Raw genomic sequence first — 24,930 nt, forward strand, 5'->3', positions numbered from 1 at the left:
TCCTCTTCATAGCTGGACCTGATCTCATGTGTCTTCATATTCCTAGACCTTCAGAGGCAAAGGACCCCAGAGCAGGAACATCTACCCAAGGATGTGTCCCTCACCTCTGCAGTGGTCATGGTTGACACCAATACTTCTCTCTCCATGTTTTCTGCCTTTTATAATTTGTTTACTTTTTATTTTATATATATTTATATGTGTATTTTACGCAAAGGTGTTGTATGCCAAGCTGTGATTAATTTACATATTATTTTAAAAATGGGCAAGGGGATATGAAAGGTAACATGACCTGCCTAGAAATAAAGATGGCTTAATGTGTGGCACCAGGCTGACCCTAAGAGCTGTTACCCTCCCCCACCCCATGTACTGTAGTACATGCAACTAGTAGTAGGAGGAAATATTAATAGTAAGAATATTCTGTTCATTTCATTCATTTGACATGTACCTTTTTCCAGCACTCCCTCCATGTAAAGGGAGTGCTGGCCATGAGCAGATCCTGTTTTTATATGCACAGCACACTTTGATGCAAGTCACAGCTTAGGTTGGTGTATTTCCATCTGTGTGGGTGAGTCTGGACTATAAGACGCAGCAAAGCGACCTACAGGACATGCGTTATATCCCAAACTTCTAGGTAATGTCCCTGTAGAGCCCCTTGTCTGTAGTAGGAGGCTGCCCTAGTGCAGCCCAAGTGGGGAATAGGTCAACCATAGCCCATTTTATATCTTCTCCTTTCAGCTAGACCTTGTGTTAATGACTCCTTTGTGGTGTTTATTATCACTACTGTCCCCATTGGTACTGATTGAATTGATCATTTTATGCAGTCTTGTGAATACAGACTCTCTTTACTGTGTCTGCTCTATGTTGGATATTAGCTATATTATTGCACATGTCTATCCCTTCGGTAGCCTGTTCCATTGGGGATGGGCTCTGAGATACCACTCTTTTATGGTGGTCTGCTGTCCCTGGAAACAGGTGCTGAAAAATCATTTTACGCCTGCATTTTAATCAACTACAAAGTAATAAAAGAAAGAATACAACCAAGTCTTAGAAAGTCTCAGGGTCCGGAGGGAAGTTACCGTTCGGTGTTTTTCAATGATTTCTCTTGATACATCTAATTTGGCTTGAAAATAATGTCTCCATTGTGCTCTGTGTGAATAACGCCAATTATTTCTGCTTTGGAATATTAGATTGTGACTGGTACTGTGAATTGGTGTGTTTCGCACTGGGGTGTTTCAGTCTGAGGCACGTGGCATATTTCGATTTTACTGTCAAAAAGAAACAATTTTCTTAAATAGTAATCAAGTCTTTATTAATTAAATCTTAATCAAGTATGAATCATTATTTTTATTTTTTAGCATGGTGTAACTTTTATGTTTTATTTTCTTGACATGCAGAACTTCTTTGATTGTACAGTACCTTGATTTTGCCTTCACATTCACTAACCTAACATTTTAAAGGGAGACTCCCCCTGTCACAAGCATGTACACACAAATACAGATGTAGCAGGGTTAACACACAAACTCCTCTTAACTCATCGCGTTCTCTTGAAACAAAAGCTTTTGAAAAGCAATTGTAGGGGTTTGCTTAGTTTAGATAACACGTCTCATAAAGCATGTGTGTTATCTCTACTACATCTGTAGCAATCACATGTCCAATCCAAATGTTTAAAATACAGTATTTTCCAATGTACTATAAGGCAAGCAAATGTGTCACTAATATTATATATTTCCATCTGTTTCTCAATATAATTAATATACTGAATATTGTTTCCGAAATTGTAATATTTGTGTTTACATTTTATAAACGTTTAATTTTATTTAAAGAAATAGTCCAACAGTCAATGTGTATTGTCTACAGAATATAGTGCAGCATAGCAAAGAATAATGTGGAGACTGTTATGTATGTCTTGTGTATACCTGTTTTAGCCATTTATAGATTATCATCTGTCTGAGTTTCTCCTCTCCCTCTGATATGGCTCCTTTAATTCTCACACAGAATTTCTACCCCCTAACTCACATCTCAGAATTTATATGTATTCCTTACTGAAGCTTCAGCCTGTCTTCCTCGCCTCCTGCTTGTGATAGCTTTCGTCTTGTGAACTCCTATAGGCAGGAGATAGGGAAGAGCAGTGTGAAGCTGCATCTTATAGAATACGCTGAAGATACTGTGCACAGCACTGACAGATATAGTATAGACAGGCAGTGGGAGTCAAGGGAGTTTTGTAATTCTAGGGAATCACCTACTAGTCCCTTAGATAAGGCAGTCCTCTCTGCATAGTGGACTTACACAGGAGAACTTCAAGAAGGAATATGATAGGCGATGTAATTTTATAGTTCTAGGGAAGTCAGCCACTCAGGAGATACTGACAACTTGTCTACACAGGAGATCAAGGTCTGGACTGGTGTTTACACTGGGGATCACTTACCCAGGAACCCATGATGAAAGGGTTATTAATGTAAGGATGCTACTGAGTGGGAATGAAATAAAGACTGCTATAATGCTGGTAGTTGATTAGCATTTTATAGCAAAACAATTGCTGGAGTGCTTCTTTAACCTTTACACACACCACAAAGTAACTGTCCATTGTTGGTGCGCAGTGATTGTATAGAGCAGAGTAATAAGCTCAGTGTGCTCTATACGTGGCAGGTCCTGGCTGATCGGGATTGCAGATGACAGTTTTCCCAGTCATATAACCCCCTAGATCAGGGCTTCTCAACTCCGGTCCTCGGAACCCATCTACCAGTCATGTTTTCAGGATTTCCTTAGTATTGAGCAGGTGATATAATTTGTGCCCATGCATCAGGACTTATCACAGGTATTCGTTCTGTGGGATATTCTCTAATCCTGACCGGTAGGTGGGTCCCAAGGACCGTAGTTGAGAAACCCTGCCTTAGATACTGTGGTCCTCTAATTGTAGCACCCGCGGTGAAATCACTGGTCTTTGGTTGGTTGTTCTGGCAGCCTGGAGCCTTGTGAGGGTTCCCAAGTCTGATAAAGCAAACTGCCCGTTAAGCCCTGCCTGTGGCATGTCTTAACACAAAGCTAGGAAAAATTCCAAAAATTGCAGGAGTATATTATAGCAGTCTATGGTGTAAGCGAAATTTATAAAAAAGCTAAAAAATTTTTAACATTCAAATCACCCCCTTTTCCAACTTTACGTATAAAAAAAACCAATAAAAATATATATCAATATGTCTAAAAATGTGAGAACTATTAAAGTACGTAAATATCTATCATGAACTGTGAACGCAGTAACAGAAAATACTAAAAATGGGGATTTTACTGTGTTTTGGTCACCCCCGCCCCCAAATAAATGGAATAAAATGATCAAAAAGTTGTATATACCCTACATTGATGCCCATGTAAACTACAGTCTGTTCACAAAAAAAACAATCCCTAATACTGTTTAGTTGACAGAGATATAAAAAAAAGCGATGGGTGAATATGATGATTCCAAGCAGGGGTCAAGTCCTGGGAAAAAAAGTGTGGGAACTCACCAAAGATCCAGTGCCTCCGCGTGAAGTCACGGCACGCGCGTACGCAAAGGGCAGGGAAGGTCACTCTCTTTCTCCCCCCTCCCTCCCTTGTCACTCTCTTTCTCCCCCCTCCCTCCCTTGTCACTCTCTTTCTCCCCCCTCCCTCCCTTGTCACTCTCTTTCTCCCCCCTCCCTCCCTTGTCACTCTCTTTCTCCCCCCTCCCTCCCTCCCTTGTCACTCTCTTTCTCCCCCCTCCCTCCCTCCCTCCCTTGTCACTCTCTTTCACCCCCCTCCCCCCTCCCTTGTCACTCTCTTTCTCCCCCCTCCCTCCCTCCCTCCCTCCCTTGTCACTCTCTTCCCCCCCCCTCCCTCACTCCCTTGTCACTCTCTTTCTCCCCCCTCCCTTGTCACTCTCTTTCTCCCCCTCCCTTGTCACTCTCTTTCTCCCCCCTCCCTCCCTTGTCACTCTCTTTCTCCCCCCCCTCCCTCCCTCCCTTGTCACTCTCTTTCTCCCCCCTCTCCCTTGTCACTCTCTTTCTCCCCCCTCCCTCCCTCCCTTGTCACTCTCTTTCTCCCCCCCTCCCTCCCTTGTCACTCTCTTTCTCCCCCCTCCCCCCCTCCCTTGTCACTCTCTTTCTCCCCCCTCCCTCCCTCCCTTGTCACTCTCTCTTTCTCCCCACCCACCTCGGGTGTAGCGTGGCCGAGCTCTGTCCGGTCCGTGATACAGGAGCATTTGCTGTACCCGGCCGGACTGACAGGAAGTGCACACTAAGTGAGCACTTCCTGTCAGTCCGGCCGGGTACAGGAAACAAAAGCTCCTGTACCACGGACCGGACAGAGCTCAGCCACGATACACTTGAGGCGCTTACCTCCTGTCAGTCCCTCTCTTCATGCTGCGCCAGAGCGGGGCGCCGACAGTGTTGAGGGGCACAATGCGCTGCCCTGCTGAAAGGGAACGGCGTTCCTGCTAAGAAAAAAGTGCAGGAACGCCGTTCCCACGCGTTCCTGCAGGACTCGAGCCCTGATTCCAAGGAACAATAGGGGAAATTGATTGTGACTGTAACATTCAAAGTCAGTTTTTCCTCAGTCTTCATTGGAGTACTTTGCTTGAAATTTATCAAATGATGCACAGTGTTTGTTACATTTTAGCAAACAGTAAATGCTTTAAAAGCCTAAAAACCCTTGGTGGAATAGCAGTCAATATCCGTGGCCATCCATGTACATCCTCACAATGGGGGGAAGTAAAGATTGATTTTTCATTTGGTTAATCTATGAACTCCCCTCAATTTGACAATTAACTCTATAGGTAAAGTAATACAAATTAAAGGGGTTCTGCAGTTTGTTTTAACTGATGATCTATCCTCTGATCATTCAAGTGAACAGAGCTTAGGCTACTTTCACACTAGCGTTCGTCGGTCCGCTCGTGAGCTCCGTTTGAAGGGGCTCATGAGCGGACCCGAACGCAGCCGTCCAGCCCTGATGCAGTCTGAATGGAGCGGATCCGCTCAGACTGCATCAGTCTGGCGGCGTTCAGCCTCCGCTCCGCTCGCCTCCGCACGGACAGGCGGACAGCTGAACGCTGCTTGCAGCGTTCGGGTGTCCGCCTGGCCGTGCGGAGGCGTGCGGATCCGTCCAGACTTACAATGTAAGTCAATGGGGACGGATCCGTTTGAAGATGCCACAATGTGGCTCAATCTTCAAGCGGATCCGTCCCCCATTGACTTTACATTGAAAGTCTGGACGGATCCGTCCGAGGCTATTTTCACACTTAGCTTTTTTTTTTGCCATTTTAATGCAGACGGATCCGCCCGAACGCTAGTGTGAAAGTAGCCTTAGCCGCGCCCAGGCAAGTTGATACTAGTCGTGACGACACTGGGCCAGCGGTAAACAGTGAGAAAGCCGCGGCGCTGCTGGAGCGGCTCTGCCTTCTCAAACAGCTGATCGGCGGGGGTCCCGGGTGTCGGGCCCCCGGCGATCAGATGCTGATGATCTATCCAGAGGATAGATCATCAGTTAAATCAAACTACAGAACCCCTTTAATGCAAAATGGCATTCTTTTCTTTAATAGCATTATTTTTACCCCCCCCCCCCCCCCCGGTATGCATTTGGGGCCTTAGTAACCAAGATATAGGAGTGGGCGATATGGCCTAAAATCTATATTGCGATATAATTTGAAGCATGTGCGATATGCAATATATATTGCAATATATTATTTTCTTCTGTATGTATACAAAAAATACAAATGACAAAACTTTTCAAGAAATGTTTAATATGTGTATTGTGTAACAGGTCTTTTTGCAAACAATGTAAAGATGAAGTGTTATTAAAACACACATTTCATACATGTCCCCCAGAGCCAGTGCCATCAGCCCCATGGCATTTGCCATCATCATCATACATGTCCCCCAGAGCCAGTGCCATCAGCCCCATGGCATTTGCCATCATCATCATACATGTCCCTCAGAGCCAGTGCCATCAGCCCCATGGCATTTGCCATCATCATCATACATGTCCCTCAGAGCCAGTGCCATCAGCCCCATTGCATTTGCTATCATCATCATACATGTCCCCCAGGGGCCCAGCGCCAGTTCCATCAGCCCCATGGCATTTGCCATCATCATCATACATCTCCCTCAGAGCCAGTGCCATCAGCCCCATGGTATTTGCCAATTGTCATCATCATACATGTCCCCCAGAGCCAGTGCCATCAGCCCCATGGCATTTGCCATCATCAGACATGTCCCCCAGAGCCAGTGTCATCAGATCAGCCCCATGGCCATAGTTTGCAAATAGATCCCCCCCCCCCCCGATCCTCCAGCCCCCCAGAAGAATCGCTGTTATTATACTTACCTTTCCTTTAGGGTGCTCTGCAGCAGCTGGCTGATGGAGTCCGCAGGTGTTGCGTCTTCTTCCAAGCATGGGCGGGACCTGACGTCAGCCAGCGGGCTGACACTGTGTGCATGCCAGGCCCTGGCCAGTACAACGCGGTGCGGACTGCGGAGTCGCGAGGCCACGGAGCGGTGAGTGAAAAGCTTCTTCAATTCACTACCGCTCCGTGGTTATATCGCGGTCCAGCTATACATGCGATAGAGACAAAATCGGTATCGTTGCACAAATGCATATCGCCTATATCGCCCACCCCTAACAAAGCAGTTATTTTTGTTTTTTGATTGTCGCTTTCCAACAGCTATAACTTCTTATTGTTTTTCCATAGATGTAGCCGTATGATGGCTTGTTTTCTTATGGATAAGTTGTAGTTTTTAGTGCCACCATTTTGGGGTACACATAACTTACTAGGTATTTACTCTTTCTGTAGGGTATAGCAAAAAAAACAGCAGTACCGCAAGTGAGTTTTTGCGTTGTAAATTTTGCGACATTTACTTTGCGTCATAGATAACATGGTAACTTTATTCTCTGGGCCACTGCAATTACAGCGATACTATACTGTGGAGGTCACTATTAAAGGGGCAGGTGCTGTGGAGGTCACTGTTAAAGAGGCGGGCGCTGTGAAGGTCACTGTTAAAGGGGTGGGCACTGTGGAGGTCACTGTTAAAGGGGCATGTACTGTGGAGGTCACTGTTAAACAGGCGGGCACTTTGGAGGTCACTGTTAAAGGGCAGTCACTGTGGAGGTCACTGTTAAAGGGGCAGGCGCTGTGGAGGTCACTGTTAAAGAGGCAGGCACTGTGAAGGTCACTGTTAAAGCGGTGGGCACTGTGGAGGTCACTTTTAAAGCGTTGGGCGCTGTGGAAGTCGCTGGTAAAGAAGCGGCCACTGTGGAGGTCACTGTTAAAAGGGCGGGCACTGTGGAGGTCACTATTAAAGGGGCGGGCACTGTAGAGGTCACTGTTATGGGGATAGTGTCGATATCTTTTAACGACACACACAAACATTAAATGTTATAGATGAAATTTACCCGTGCGAAGCTGGGTCCTTCTGCTAGTCTCTTATATAAATAAAAATTTGTTTCTGTCCATCTGTCTGTTCTTTATGTGCGACCAAACGACTAGACCGATCTTTACCAAATTTGGCACACAGGTACATCAGCTGTCCGGGAAGGTTTTAGACTGGGTCTCAGCTCTCTAGCACGTACCGTTCCTGAGATATTCTCAAAAAATGACCTGCGTTAGCCGATAGAAGCCTGCGAGTCCTTCACTTATATCCCAACTGCCATAGACACGGTCACATGTCCCTTATCAGCCAATAGAAGCTTGCAGGTCCCTAGTCTCCAAACACACAGAGTTTTACTCCAGGTTTCCATAACAACCCAGCCATTTTTCTTCACTACATGGGCGGTAGATAGAAAAGACGCGGCATTTACCAGGGTCTGGATATCTTCAAAAGGCTTTAATGCTCACACAATAGCATGGCTGCACAGGCTGGGGAGCGGGATGGCCACGGTGTGGGTCGGCGGTGACGGCCGTTTCGCGGGGATATCGCGCTTCCTCAGACCGCCTATGACGCTCAGGCGCACGAACGTGCATTTAAGAGCGGCCGCCGATCATCTCCATAGTGACCACGGACGCTCCACAGGTGCGCAGCTGTAGCGAATACAGAAAGGAAACATGGAAACATTACAAGCGCATACAAAGTAGCACTGAGACAAAACATGGCAACACAATATCTGTCCTGGAGGCGACAGATTGCAAAAGCATAACATAATAATGGGGGGATGCAATATAAATAGTGCATAGAGAAACAAGGTCTCAAATGGCATAGTTAAGCCCATACAAACCAATAAAACACCCCGTTCTACAGGGTAACCTCCCAGGGACTGCAGGTAAACCTTCCCAAAGGGGTGTACGTTAAAGTGCCGATGCTAGTAATAAGAAGGGGATGAAAAAAGGAATAAGATGTTCAACAGGGAACACCCCAGACAGGACATCCAGAAACGGACAAAAAGGCTGACGGGCTCTATATATAGAACCTAGAATATGACATATTTTCAGTTGTTTCACACTTTTTTGTTGTGTATATAATGCCACATGTGTTAATTCATAGTTTTGATGCCTTCAGTGTGAATCTACAATTTTCATAGTCATGAAAATAAAGAAAACTCTTTGAATGAGAAGGTGTGTCCAAACTTTTGGTCTGTACTATATATATATATATATATATAATATATAAAGCTGAGTGTATGTATGTGTGTATGTCCGCCTAAGGAATCCGCACCGTCGCATTTACAATCACAAAATTTGGCACACAGGTACATCAGGTGTCCAGGGAGGTTTTAGACCCAGTCTTAGCTCTCTAGCACGTACTGTTCCTGAGATATTCAAAAAAAAAAATGCAAATATGGCACATCACATGACCTACATTAGCCTGCGGGTCTTTTTCCTCATATTTCAACTGGAATACACACGGTCACATGACCTTTATCAGCCAATAGAATCTTGCAGGCCCTTAGTTTCCACATACACAGCTTTACACCAGGTTTCCATAACAACCCAGCCATTTTTCTTCACTGCTGTAGGTTAGCTGTAAAGGGGCAGGGCGCTGTGGATGACACTATTAAGGGAGTGGAGTGCTGTGGATGTCACAGTTAACCACCTCCGGACCGCCTAACGCACATGTGCGTTCCGGAGGTGGCAGGCTGGCGCACAGTCACGCATATATGCGTCATCTCGCGAGACGCGAGATTTCCTGTGAACGCGCGCACACAGGCGCGCGCGCTCACAGGAACGGAAGGTAAGCGAGTGGATCTCCAGCATGCCAGCGGCGATCGTTCGCTGGCAGGCTGGAGATCCGAATTTTTTAACCCCTAACAGGTATATTAGACGCTGTTTTCATAACAGCGTCTAATATACCTCCTACCTGGTCCTCTGGTGGTCCCTTTTGTTAGGATCGACCACCAGAGGACTCAGGTAGGTCAGTACAGTCGCACCAAACACCACACTACACTACACCCCCCCCGTCACTTATTAACCCCTTATAAACCCCTGATCACCCATGATCACCCCATATAAACTCCCTGATCACCCCCCTGTCATTGATCACCGCCCTGTCATTGATCACCCCCCTGTCAGGCTCCGTTCAGACGTCCGTATGATTTTTACGGATCCACAGATACATGGATCGGATCCGCAAAAAGCATACGGACGTCTGAATGGAGCCTTACAGGGGGGTGATCAATGACAGGCGGGTGATCACCCATATACACTCCCTGATCACCCCCTGTCATTGATCACCCCCCTGTCATTGATCACTCCCCTGTAAGGCTCCATTCAGACGTCCGCATGATTTTTACGGATCCATGGATACATGGATCGGATCCGCAAAACACATGCGGACGTCTGAATGGAGCCTTACAGGGGGTGATCAATGACAGGCGGGTGATCACCCATATACACTCCCTGATCACCCCCCTGTCATTGATAACCCCCCTGTAAGGCTCCATTCAGACGTCCGCATGCGTTTTGTGGATCCAATCCATGGATCCGTAAAAAATCATGCGGATGTCTGAATGGAGCCTTACAGGGGGGGTGATCAGTGACAGGGGGGTGATCACCCTGATTACCCTGATCACCCCCTGTCATTGATAACCCCCCTGTAAGGCTCCATTCAGACGTCCGCATGCGTTCTGTGGATCCGATATATGTATCCATGGATCCGTAAAAAATCATGCGGATGTCTGAATGGAGCCTTACAGGGGGGGTGATCAGTGACAGGGGGGTGATCACCCTGATTACCCTGATCACCCCCTGTCATTGATAACCCCCCTGTAAGGCTCCATTCAGACGTCCGCATGCGTTCTGTGGATCCGATACATGTATCCATGGATCCGTAAAAAATCATGCGGATGTCTGAATGGAGCCTTACAGGGGGGGTGATCAGTGACAGGGGGGTGATCACCCTGATTACCCTGATTACCCTGATCACCCCCTGTCATTGATAACCCCCCTGTAAGGCTCCATTCAGACGTCCGCATGCGTTTTGTGGATCCGATACATGTATCCATGGATCCGTAAAAAATCATGCGGATGTCTGAATGGAGCCTTACAGGGGGGGGGGTGATCAGTGACAGGGGGGTGATTACCCTGATCACCCCCTGTCATTGATAACCCCCCTGTAAGGCTCCATTCAGACGTCCGCATGCGTTCTGTGGATCCAATACATGTATCCATGGATCCGTAAAAAATCATGCGGATGTCTGAATGGAGCCTTACAGGGGGGGTGATCAGTGACAGGGGGGTGATCACCCTGATTACCCTGATCACCCCCTGTCATTGATAACCCCCCTGTAAGGCTCCATTCAGACGTCCGCATGCGTTCTGTGGATCCGATACATGTATCCATGGATCCGTAAAAAATCATGCGGATGTCTGAATGGAGCCTTACAGGGGGGGGTGATCAGTGACAGGGGGGTGATCACCCTGATTACCCTGATCACCCCCTGTCATTGATAACCCCCCTGTAAGGCTCCATTCAGACGTCCGCATGCGCTCTGTGGATCCGATACATGTATCCATGGATCCGTAAAAAATCATGCGGATGTCTGAATGGAGCCTTACAGGGGGGGTGATCAGTGACAGGGGGGTGATCACCCTGATTACCCTGATCACCCCCTGTCATTGATAACCCCCCTGTAAGGCTCCATTCAGACGTCCGCATGCGTTCTGTGGATCCGATACATGTATCCATGGATCCGTAAAAAATCATGCGGATGTCTGAATGGAGCCTTACAGGGGGGGTGATCAGTGACAGGGGGGTGATCACCCTGATTACCCTGATCACCCCCTGTCATTGATAACCCCCCTGTAAGGCTCCATTCAGACGTCCGCATGTGTTTTGTGGATCCGATACATGTATCCATGGATCCGTAAAAAATCATGCGGATGTCTGAATGGAGCCTTACAGGGGGGGTGATCAATGACAGGGGGGTGATCAGGGAGTCTATATGGGTGATCACCCCCCTGTCATTGATCACCCCCCCCCCCCCCCCGGTAAGGCTCCATTCAGACATTTTTTTTGGCACAAGTTAGCGGAAATTTTTTGTTTGTTTTTGTTTTTGTTTTTTCTTACTAAGTCTCATATTCCACTAACTTGTGTCAAAAAATAAAATCTCACATGGACGCACCATACCCCTCACGGAATCCAAATGCGTAAACATTTTTAGACATTTATATTCCAGACTTCTTCTCACGCTTTAGGGCCCCTAAAAAGCCAGGGCAGTATAAATACCCCACATGTGACCCCATTTCGGAAAGAAGACACCCCAAGGTATTCCGTGAGGGGCATATTGAGTCCATGAAAGATTGAAATTTTTGTCCTAAGTTAGCGGAAAGTGAGACTTTGTGAGAAAAAAACAAAAAAAAATCAATATCCGCTAACTTATGCAAAAAAAAAAAATTCTAGGAACTCGCCATGCCCCTCATTGAATACCTTGGGGTGTCTTCTTTCCAAAGTGGGGTCACATGTGGGGTATTTATACTGCCCTGGCTTTTTAGGGGCCCGAAAGTGTGAGAAGAAGTCTGGGATCCAAATGTCTAAAAATGCCCTCCTAGAAGGAATTTGGGCCCCTTTGCGCATCTAGGCTGCAAAAAAGTGTCACACATGTGGTATCGCCGTACTCAGGAGAAGTTGGGGAATGTGTTTTGGGGTGTCATTTTACATATACCCATGCTGGGTGAGAAAAATATCTTGGTCAAATGCCAACTTTGTATAAAAAAATGGGAAAAGTTGTCTTTTGCCAAGATATTTCTCTCACCCAGCATGGGTATATGTAAAATGACACCCCAAAACACATTGCCCAACTTCTCCTGAGTACGGCGATACCATATGTGTGACACTTTTTTGCAGCCAAGGTGGGCAAAGGGGCACATATTCCAAAGTGCACCTTTCGGATTTCGCAGGCCATTTTTTACACATTTTGATTGCAAGGTACTTCTTACACATTTGGGCCCCTAAATTGCCAGGGCAGTATAACTACGCCACAAGTGACCCCATTTTGGAAAGAAGACACCCCAAGGTATTCCGTGAGGGGCATGGCGAGTTCCTAGAATTTTTTATTTTTTGTCGCAAGTTAGTGGAATATGAGACTTTGTAAGGAAAAAAGAGAAAAAAAAAAAATCATCATTTTCCGCTAACTTGTGACAAAAAATAAAAAATTCTAGGAACTCGCCATGCACCTCATGGAATACCTTGGGGTGTCTTCTTTCCAAAATGGGGTCACTTGTGGCGTAGTTATACTGCCCTGGCAATTTAGGGGCCCAAATGTGTGAGAAGTACCTTGCAATCAAAATGTGTAAAAAATGGCCTGCAAAATCTGAAAGGTGCACTTTGGAATATGTGCCCCTTTGCCCACCTTGGCAGCAAAAAAGTGTGACACATCTGGTATCGCCATACTCAGGAGAAGTTGGGGAATGTGTTTTGGGGTGCCATTTTACATATAACCATGCTGGATGAGAGAAATATCTTGGCAAAAGACAACTTTTCCCATTTTTTTATACAAAGTTGGCATTTGACCAAGATATTTTTCTCACCCAGCATGGGTATATGTAAAATGACACCCCAAAACACATTCCCCAACTTCTCCTGAGTACGGCGATACCAGATGTGTGACACTTTTTTGCTGCCAAGGTGGGCAAAGGGGCACATATTCCAAAGTGCACCTTTTGGATTTCACTGGTCATTTTTTACACATTTTGATTGCAAACTACTTCCCACACATTAGGGCCCCTAAATTGCCAGGGCAGTATAACTACGCCACAAGTGACCCCATTTTGGAAAGAAGACACCCCAAGGTATTCCGTGAGGGGCATGGTGAGTTCCTAGAATTTTTTATTTTTTGTCGCAAGTTAGTGGAATATGAGACTTTGTAAGAAAAAAATAAAAAATAAAAATCATCATCATTTTCCGCTAACTTGTGACAAAAAATAAAAACTTCTTTGAACTCACTATGCCCATCAGCGAATACCTTAGGGTGTCTACTTTCCGAAATGGGGTCATTTGTGGGGGTTTTCTACTGTTTGGGCATTGTAGAACCTCAGGAATCATGACAGGTGCTCAGAAAGTCAGAGCTGTTTCAAAAAGCGGAAATTCACATTTTTGTACCATAGTTTGTAAATGCTATAACTTTTACCCAAACCATTTTTTTTTGCCCAAACATTTTTTTTTATCAAAGACATGTAGAACAATAAATTTGGCGAAAAATTTATATATGGATGTCGTTTTTTTTGCAAAATTTTACAGCTGAAAGTGAAAAATGTCATTTTTTTGCAAAAAAATCGTTACATTTTGATTAATAACAAAAAAAGTAAAAATGTCAGCAGCAATAAAATACCACCAAATGAAAGCTCCATTAGTGAGAAGAAAAGGAGGTAAAATTCATTTGGGTGGTAAGTTGCATGACCGAGCGATAAACGGTGAAAGTAGTGTAGTGCCGAAGTGTAAAAAGTGCTCTGGTCATGAAGGGGGTTTCACCTAGCGGGGCTGAAGTGGTTAAGGAGGCAGGCTGCTGTGGAGGTCTGCTATGGAGGTCAGTGTTAAGGGGCAGAATGCTGTAGAGGCCACTGTTAAGGGGGCGGGGTGTTGTGGAAATCACTGTTAAGGAGATGGGGAACTGTGGAGATCACTAATAAAGGGGCAGACGCAGTGGAGGTTACTGTTAAGGGGGGGGCGGGATGCTGTGGAGGTCACTGTTAAAGGGGTGGGTGCTGTGGAGGTCTCTGTTAAGGGGCCAGGGAATGGTGGAGGTCACAGTTAAGGGTACGGTCTGCTATGGAGGTCAGTGTTAAAGGCGGGGTACTGTAGAGGTCACTGTTAAGGGGACGGGGTGTTGTGGAGGTCACATTTTAAGGGAATAGAGCTCTGTGGAGGTCACTGTTAAGGGGGCAGGTTATTGTGTAAATCACTGTTAAAGAGACAGGGTATTGTGGATGTCACAAATATAGGGCCGTCCGCTGTGGAGGTCACGGTTAAAGGGGGGGGGGGGGCGCTGTGGATGTTACCGTTAAGTGGGCAGAACGCTGTGGAGGTAATTTTGGGGTAGATGATGCTGTTTATAGTGCATGTCTTTATGGGTGTGGTGATGTCCAATATATAGAGTGTGTTTTATTTTTGCAATTTTTTACATTCAAAAGCATTTTTTTCAATGGAAAAGGGTGCATTTTTTTGCAGGTTTTGTAAGATAAAACTTTCATTAACTCCTATTTTTACTATGTATTAGTTCCACAAGGTGGCTTCTTCACGTGATCTTCTGATTGCTTGTACAATACACTGTACTGCCCATGCAGTGGGATACACTGCAGGCAGACCTAGGGGCCATGCAAAGACCTCAGCACCCTTTGATCTAATTTGCGGCGATCCGATGCCTGACAGAGGGAGCTCCGTCTAAACCACTTAGATGCTGCAGTCACTGTTGAATGTAAGGGATTGGATAGCTTGTGAGGGGGATTCTGCTAATCCAGGCAATTAGATCAGGAGCCCTGATGTCATATGAGAGCTGAGCGCCTGCTCTCCGCTGCACTGGACACCAGGACACCTGTGCGATGCATATTCTAGGCTGCCATATACAGACAGTGGGCTAGAATAAGGCCTGTTAACGAACCTTCCCCTGTAAAAAGGCATATCAGCTTCCATTTAGGCGGGAAAATACTGTTATTGAAATTGTTGGTACTTTTGTCAAATTTGGCCTGAAACTTGCCCTGTACTTTCATATGGTTTATATGTTTTTTGTTTATAGCTTTATCAGATTAAAGATTTTCTGTTCATTTTGTCCAAGTTTTGCTGTTGTGTCCCTCCTGCTACATGTTGTATTAATGCAATTATTGTGGTGATTCTTAATAACATCAATAATATATCAACCTATGCATAACAAATGGCACGGACTGGAAATTTGTACCATCCATTAAGATAAAAACTGAAGTTTTGTGGTATATTAAGTAGCAAGTACAGTACCAATCAAAAGTTTGGACACAGCTTTTATTCCATGTTTTTTTTTTTTTTTTTTATGAAACCAGTGAAGGATCACTTATGGAATTAACTAGGAAACAAAAAAGTGTTGACCAAACCAGCAGTCATGAAGTAGTTCCCAGACGGGTCGAGGACTTTTCTGCTTTTCCTTCACTCTGCGGTCCAACTTATCCCAAACAATCTCAGTTGGGTTATGGTTGAGTAGTTGTGGAGGTCGTGTCATCTGAAGCAGCACTCTATCACTCGTCTTCTTATTCAGATATCCCCTTCATAGCCTAAACGTGTTTTTGGGTCATTGTCCTATTTAAAAGCAACAGGTCTTACTAAGTACAAACCAGATGGGATGGCATGTGGCTGCAAAATGCTGTGGTAGCCAGGCAGGTTAGATGTGCCTTAAATCTTAAATAAATCAGCAAAGAGTGTGCAAAGCTGTCATCAAAGCAAAAGGGGCTACTTTTAAGAATCTAAATTATAACACATATTTGGTTTGTTTAACACTTTTTTGTTTACTACTTAATTCTATATGTGTTCCTTCATCATTTTCATGTGTTAAAAATTAATCTACAATATAGAAAATAAAAAGACAAGAAAAACCATGGACTGAAAAGGCTTGACCAAACGTTTTTCTGGTACTGTATGTTTACATACATTACACATAGGGTTGTTGCGGGTATCGAAATGTCGATACCCAATCGATACTTTTGTCCCGGTATCAATGCAATACCGGGATTTCCATTTTTTCAATACTGGGCTGCTGCGCAGTCTAGTATCTCTCAACATGAGCGCGCTGCTGTCAGCGCGCTTATGTTCCCTCAGCAGCATAGGGGAGAAGGAAACAGTCTCTCCCTACCCCCTGTGCTGCTGCCACTGCCACCGACGGAGAGAGGGGCAGAGGAGGGGCAGGCGCACTGCGCTACCAATGATAGGACTTTTCATGGGTCCAGACTTTCAGTATTAGGCTACACAGAGTGGCGCCCAGAGATGTCCCTGCACTTAATATTATTCCTGGGCGCCGCTCCGTTCACCGGCTGTGCCCCATTACTGTCTCCTGCTGCATATGCTAATTACTATCGGAGCAATGGGGAGGAGACATCAGCTTCTCTACTGTCCGTTCCTTCTCCCTGCGCTGCAATTGGACAGCGCTACAGCCAGAGCTGTGTCCTCAATAATTTTTTTTAAATCTGTCTGTAAAGGGAAGAAGAAGCAGGAAGCACTTAGTCAGAAGCACTAGTAACATAGTAACATAGTTTATAAGGCTGAAAAAAGATCAGTTGTATAACAAATTTATGTGCCTTTTGGGGGTTTGTTTTTAGGTCATTTTTATAAGAATAACAAAAAGGAAAAATAGTCTGTTTTTCACATTTTATTTATTTTTTTGCTAATAGCAAAAAGTGCAACTGAAATATACCGTATTTTTTTGCCCTATAAGACGCCATAAGGTTTTTGAGGAGGAAAATAAGATTTTTTTTTTTTTTTGAACCAAAAGGTGTTCTTTTGGTGGGTTTTGAACTGGTCTGTGGCTGACACTGTTATGGGGGATCTGTGGCTGACACTGTTATGGGGGATCTGTGGCTGACACTGTTATGGGGGATCTGTGGCTGACACTGTTATGGGGGATATGTGGATGACACTGTTATGGGGGATATGTGGATGACACTGTTATGGGGGATATGTGGATGACACTGTTATGGGGGATATGTGGATGACACTGTTATGGGGGATATGTGGATGACACTGTTATGGGGGATATGTGGATGACACTGTTATGGGGCATCTGTGGATGGCACTGTTATGGGGGCATCTGTGGATGGCACTGTTATGAGGGCATCTTTGATTGGCAATGTTATGGGGGATCTGTGGATGACACATATAGCATCTTATGCTATGTGTCATCCACATATCCCCCCATAACAGTGTAACAGTGTCCCTGTATAGTGTGAATGACCTCCAATACAGGGGTTGGGGGCCGGCATCTAGTTTTGTAATGGCAGCGGGGCCTGCTGCAGTCACTGTATTCTATTGCACCGGGCCCCGCTCACTGTAGTAATCCTATCTATGACTGTAGGCATTGTTTAACTATAATCTTCAATACAATCCATTAATCTTCACTTACTAACATCCATATCAGGCAGGAGGGCGGGCGGGCACTGGCAGCGTAACTCACTACGTCCCGCGCCCGCGCCGCTTGCTTCATTCATAAAGTGGGCCGGTGCAATAGAATAAAGTGACTGCAACAGGTCCCGCTGCCATTCAAAACTAGATGCCGGCCCCCCAGCCTCTACTTCCTCCCCATTGATACATCCGCCGACCCCGCTGTGCAGCATGCGGTCGGCAGTGTATTAGTGCAAACTGCAGCATTCGCCCCATAAGACATAGTGCGATTTTTTCCCCACTTGCTTCTTATAGGGTGAAAAATACGGTATATATATTTTTAATTATGTCCTCTTTCCATAATGGTTATTTTTTTACAGGGGATGTATGGGATATCTTCATGGGGATAGGGGGATAGGGATAGGGCTAGAAGCTGTGATGTGAAGTGTGGTGGCCTTTTTTCCACTATGTATTCTTTTTGCCCCTTTTAAGGTCATATAGTACCTTTTTTTTGTCGCTGATTTCTCCTATACCTGGGGCTGACATATTACAGTTACAGGAAAAATACAGCCCCCAAAGATGTTGTAAAAGTTTGTACAGCCTCACTGCAGAGCTGATCTGGGATTGCTAAGACACAGTAGCTTGTGCAGATACAGTACCTAGCCCCCAGCGATCACTAGGACTGCAGCAGGAGCAGTCACAGTGTTCATAAAACGCTGTGTCTACAGCAATGGGGGAAGGCAGGAATGGTAAAAGTCATTCCTGCTTCTATGGGGAGTCCTGCGATGCTGACGGCGAGCAGGTAAACAGTGAAGAGAAGGCTGCTCTCTGGCACCAGCTGATCGGTGGGGGTGTCGGACCCCCGCCGATTTGATGTTGATGACTTTTCCTGACGATAGGTCATCAATAAAAATAACGTGGACAACCCCTTTAACTAAATCTCTACAACAGTATAGGATGAAAAGAGTTTAAACCAGTGAGAGGTTCAAGTTGAAAGGAGTCATTTTCAGAGCATTGTTTCACCTTCCATCCTGACTTATTACAAAGTGGTATGGAAATCATGGTATTGGCCACTGATCAAGATTTACTATAAATATTGATATCTACTCTATCATATAATCTAATATTGCCAAAGCATGGGGCCCTTTCTCTAGCATAAAAAAGAGAAAATGATTTACACTTTGTAAATGATTTTCCACTCTTGACGCAACGCTGCTGTGTATTATCCAGGCAAAGGCAAAAGTGCTGTGTGTTTCGCGGTGCACTGTCCATTCATTTCTATGAGACTTCCAAAAATAGCCAATAGCTCTTCACATAGTCCTCTGTCACCCACACCTGTCTGACATGTCTGAGAGGATAAAACCCCTTTAAGGATACATTGAACCCCCACCAATCAGGTGCAGAGGATAGGGCATCAGTTATAAAAATCGATCATCTAATATGTATGGTGGTGTTGCTTCTTTCCACCGAGAGCAGATGTTGAGTGGAAGAAGGATTAGACTGTTGGATGTCAACATGCCTTTGTCCTGGATCATCCATGTTCATGTGGGCCAGCTGGGATAGCTGTTGGCCAAGCAAGGGTGCTAGATAGTGATGACAAGCAGTGGGAACTGGATGTAATTCAGCTCCTGATTAATGCTTGAGTTTGAATTTGGTTTTCATGCTGGGAGCGTTATATAAATTAGTACAACAAATAAACAATATTGATGATCTATCCTGGGGATAAGCCATTAATATAAAAGGAGTGGACCAACTCTTTAAAGAGGACCTTTAATTGGTCCAGACATTATCAATTGGGTAGGGGCATAGTGCAGGGATGTAAGATCACTTACTAGTTTATCTGTGCGGTGCTCCGTTCCCCCGCTATGCCCCCCTTTTACTTTTCCCGCCTGGTATGTAAATCAATATCATCAGTACAGGAAGGTGGAGACGGCCCTGTTTCTCAATGGGTGTCTCTTTCTCTAGCGCTGTCCAATCGTCACACCAGGGAGAAAAAAAAAAAACACCTTCTCCCTGGATGTGATGGTCTCCGCTGTGATTGGACAGCACTAGAGAAAGAGACACCCATTGAGAAACAGGGCCGTCTCCGCCTTCCTGTACTGATGATATTGATTTACATACCAGGCGGGAAAAGTAAAAGGGGGGCATAGCGGGGGAACGGAGCACCGCACAGATAAACTAGTAAGTGATATTACATCCCTGCACTATGCCCTACACAACCCCCTACTAATTTGATATCTGGACCTATGAAAGGTCCTCTTTAAGCATAATAAATATAGGACTGTATTAATTTCCATTACAGTAGGCAGATATTGCACTTCTCTTGGAGTCTTTGCAGTGCTTTTATAGAAGTTACTTGATGGTCTAGATATGAGTTGTAATTATTAATAAACTTGCACTTCTGTGTTTTAATAGTTTTTTTCCCCCATTGTTTAGAGTGTCCAGTGTTCATTATTAGAGATGAGCGAATTTCATATTTTGAAATTCGTTTGCTTTTCGTTTGGTAGTAAAAGCAGAATTGCGTTATGGATTCTGTTACAACTGACCATAACGCAATTCTATGACGGAATGCATAACGGAATGCCTTTAGAGCACGGGTGTCAAACACAAGTCCCGCGGGCCGAATCCATGTAGCCCGCGTAGCCGCCGCCGGCCACCAGCCTTCACCTTTTATTATCACTTCCTGCAGGCTGCCCCTGCAGGAAGTGATAATAAATCGCATAAGGAGCGCTGTGTATTACTGGTACTTACAACTACAAGCGCTCGCCGAGAGGGGGGAGGAGGCAGGCTGAGAGGATGGGCGCTGGCAGTGTGAGTCATACGTCACGCGCCTGCGCCGCCCACTTTATGAATGAAGCAGGTGGCGTGGGCACATAACGTATGACTCACGCTGCCAGCGCCTGTCCTCCCGGCCTGCCTCCTGCCTCCTCCCGGTGAGCGCTTGTAGTTGTAAGTACCGGTAATACACAGCGCTCCTTATGCGATTATATACATACGGTAACCATTAACTATTAGAGATACGATTATACAGTGAGCGGGGCCCGTGTAGTAGAATACAGTCACTGCACGGGCCCCGCTGTCATTATAAAAGCAGATGCCGGCCCCTAGCCCGTGTATTGAGGGTCATTCACTACTACAGGGACACTTATGGAGGGGATCTGTGGATGACACATAGCATAAGATGCTATATATGTGTCATCCACAGATCCCCCCCATAACTGTCATCCACAGATCCCCCATAAGAGCCACCCACAGATCCCCCATAAGTGTCACCCACAGATCCCCCATAAGTGTCACCCACAGATCCCCCATAAGTGTCACCCACAGATCCCCCATAAGTGTCACCCACAGATCCCCCATAAGTGTCACCCACAGATCCCCCATAAGTGTCACCCACAGATCCCCCATAGGTGTCACCCACAGATCCCCCATAAGTGTCACCCACAGATCCCCCATAACAGTGCATCACCCACAGATCCCCCATAACAGTACCCTCCACAGATCCCCCATAACAGTGCGTCACCCACAGATCCCCCATAACAGTGCCATCCACAGATCCCCCATAACAGTGCCATCCACAGATCCCCCATGACAGACCTCAATTAGTTCAAAACCCACCAAAAGCACACCTTTTGGTTCAAAATATTTTTTTTCTTATTTTCCTCCTCAAAAACCTTGCATCTTATAGGGTGAAAAATACGGTAACCCTTACAGTTCTGGAATGTGTTGGATAACTCTGACAACATTATGTCAGTGTTATCCAACACATTCCAGAACTGTAAGGGTTACATAGCATCATAAATCAGTATAATGCTATGTGACCCCAGTCAGCGCTTGCAGGTCAAGCTTTCAGAGCTAGTTATTACTTACATTATTACAAAAAACTGTAATAATTGAATGCAGTGACAATAATTTATGATAATAAAGAGTGGACACATAGTCCTACAGATACAATCGGCCCTTTGAGGGTGACCAAACTGCTGATGCGGCCCCCGATGAATTTGAGTTTGACACCCCTGCTTTAGAGGCATTCCATTATTCATTCCGTCATAATAGAAGTCTATGGCCTGCATAACGGATCCGTTCAGTTTCCATTATGCGGGAGAGGACTCCCCTGCATAACGGAAACTAGATGGATCTGTTATACAGGCCATCAGACCTCAGATCAGACCCCCAAGCTACATCAGCCTCAGATCAGACCCCCCAACCTCCATCAGCCTCAAATCAGACCCCCAATCTGCATCAGCCTCAGATCAGCCTCCCATCAGATCCCCAGCCTCAGCTCTGACCCCCATCAGACCTCCAGCCTTCATCAGCCTCAGATCAGACCCCCAACCCCCATTGGCCCCCTCAGTCTCCATCACCCTTAGATCAGACCCACATCAGATCCCCTAGCCTCCATTTGCCTCAGATCAGCTCCTCATCAGACCCCCTAGCCTCCATTTGCCTCAGATCAGCTCCTCATCAGGCCCCCTAGCCTCGATGAGACTGAGATCAGACCTCCAATCAACCTTAGATTAGAAGCCAGCCTTAGGACCCCACAGCTTTGATCAGCCTCAGATCGGCTCCCCATCAGACCTCCTAGCCCCCAATAGCCTCAGATCGACCCCCTCAGACCTTAGATCAGACGTTTGAAAATAAAAAAACTTACCTCGCTTGCTCCGGACGGCGCTGCAGATCCAGGACTTACCATTAGCCACACCGCTTCTTCCAGCCCGCTCTGCACTGTGACCTGACATTGCACAATGTGAGGTCATAGTATGCGCCTACATGCACTGCGTCCTGTCGTTGTGCGTGGTCAGTACTCAGTGCATAATGGGAGAGCAGTGCAGTGCTGTCCTCACCTCCCTGTGCCTCCCGCATGCTGATGACCGCTTCCATAATAAAAAAAATATCCACGTATTCCGGATGATATACCATCCAGAGTGTCATCAGTATTGCTTCAGTAATTCATCCGGATTTACATGTGTATTCCTTCCTTCCTGCATTTTTTATGAACTCGCATAGACTATAATGAGCATATTTGGAAGTAAGTACGCACAAAACTAGGACATGCTGCAGATTTCAAATACTGACGGAAGTTATACGCTCATGTTAATAGCCCTATTCATTAACATTAGCAGCAGATTCCGGTACACAGAATACTCTCCATATATGGATTACAAATATGGCCACGTGAAAGAGGCCATTATAGCATTTTTTGTTTTATTATAGGAGACATTAAGCTTTCTTCACTTTTGAAGAAAATTTTTCAAGCCCTGTATGCCAACTTTCTGCTGCTAAAAAAATTGCTAATTTCAGCACACACCATTTTTGAACTAAACGTAACTTTTTCAGGTTTTATGTTGCTCTTGCCGCTTTTGGGAAGCGGTTGGGAAAGCGGACATGGGTAGATAGGCAATTAGTTGTAAACCAGAGTTATCATATGCAACTTTTTATATAAAAGGCACAAAAATGGCACATTCTCAGTCCAGTAGGGGGGTGGCTGAATAACTGTAGAAAAATTTCATAGGTAAAATAAGATAATTTCAAAAGTGTTTAGGAACATTTGCTTAAAGGGGCTTTCCGGGATTTTAATATTGATGACTGATCCTCAGGATAGGTTATCAATGTCAGATCGGTGGGGGTCTGACAACCCTGCCGATCAGCTGGTTGAAGAGAAGGCCACGCTCCGTGCAAGTGCAGCCTTCTCTTCATTGTTTACCTGCTCGCTGTCAACATTGCAGCGACAAGCAGGTGTAATTACAAGCCATTCCATTCACTTCTATGTGACGGCTCGTTCTCATTCAAGTGTATAGGAAGAAGCCGTCCCATTGAAGTGAAGTAGTTACACCTGCTCACCACTCCAACGTCCACGGCGAGCAGGTAGACAATGAAGGGAAGGCTGCGGTCACACGGAGGGCTGCCTTCTCTTCAACCAACTCATTGGTGGGGGTGCTGGGTGTCGGACTCCCACCGATCTGATATTGATGATCTATCTTGAGGATAGATCATTAATATTAAAATCACAGAAAACCCCTTTAGTCTGTCTCAAAATACCTCAGCAAATTCCCCTCATAATACATTTTGCCTTTTTTTTTTGTATTTTGTGTCTATGAATTTCATACATGTTTATATGTTTTTAGTGTTTTTTTTTTTTTTTTGCACACTTCTTATGTGAACCCTGTGGGAAAACATGTGAAAATACCTAGAGTATGCGGCATTTTGCCATGCTATGGTGATAATCAGTCACGGTGTCTACTAATTTTTGGTAATGGTACAGTATAGCAGTATTATTCAGTTATTCAGTTACAGTATGGTGGTATACAGTCATGGTATATGTCAATTTTTGCATATGGTATAGACTTATTATTCAGTTAACGGTATGTTTTTTTTTCCAGTATGTTTTTTTTTTTTTAAATAGATTTCCAGCTAATGAACTTTGGCATAAGTTTGACCCTTAGGAATGACTTTTCCAGTCACAGTGTGGTAGTAATATTTGCCCTGGCCCAAATGTATTATTTGTACCATTACTATTATTTAGCAGTATGCTATACCTGTATATGGTTGGGCAACTTATTTGGGGGTGAGGCTAAAGCACATAACTATAAACTATCCCTATGTCACTATAGTCAAACCAAAGGTTCAAAGATATTTTACAGTTTTATGTATTCACATTTTACTATGTTATGTATAAATTTTAGCCAACGGAATATAACATATAGTGGCATGGAAATATAATTGATTAAAGGTTTTTATTTTCCAAAAATAAAAAAAAAGAATTTCTGTTATAATGCACACTACCAGGAATGCATTTCCTACCACCAATTCCCTTCCCCACTGCCTTGAGAGATATAGCTATATATGTGTGTATGTATTTAGAAGCAGGGATGAATGAATGAAGAGTGTCTAGGCTGCGATCACTGCTCTGGTAATGAGAGGAGACAGAGAACAGAAAAGCTACTGAGCATGCCAGTCCACCACTCAATTGCAGGGGAAGGTGGACCCGCATTTGACCCCAGGAGAGACAACAGGGGGCGCTACCAGAGAGGAAAATGTACTATTAAAATACTTCGTTTTCAATGCCATATTCAATGCATAGTAATATATTTTATCCAAAATGCCAAATTACTGACATAAATTCTAATCTTTGAATGTGTAACATTTGTTTTCACAATGGTTATTGCTTCTCTTCTGGTTATAAATGCTAGTAAGAAAAAAAAATCCAATTATAGTATGAGACCTGCAGTTCCTTCATTTATTCTTAAGAAAAAGTAAGACCTTATTTAACCCAGACAGCCAAGAGAACTATCAAAACCACAAGCACTTGAACTGTTACCAAAGGAATACCAGGGGAACAAAGCCACATGAGAACAGCCCGAAATAACCATGCATTAGCTTTTGATTAAAGATTCACAGTCAGATGAAGACCACATTTATCAGTAGGGCAAGAAAAGTGGGGAGTTTGAGG

At 44.9% G+C, this 24,930-nt stretch overlaps 1 protein-coding gene across 3 annotated transcripts in view; it reads left to right on the forward strand.

The window, feature by feature from the left end:
* The window catches only part of FUT9 (fucosyltransferase 9), a 182,852-nt gene that overhangs the window by 609 nt on the left and 157,313 nt on the right, over nt 1–24,930 (forward strand). The gene's annotated exons all lie outside the window — the stretch shown is intronic.

The sequence above is a fragment of the Bufo gargarizans genome, unplaced genomic scaffold (genome assembly GCF_014858855.1).
Source record: "Bufo gargarizans isolate SCDJY-AF-19 unplaced genomic scaffold, ASM1485885v1 fragScaff_scaffold_796_pilon:::fragment_2:::debris, whole genome shotgun sequence".
NCBI lineage: Eukaryota > Metazoa > Chordata > Amphibia > Anura > Bufonidae > Bufo > Bufo gargarizans.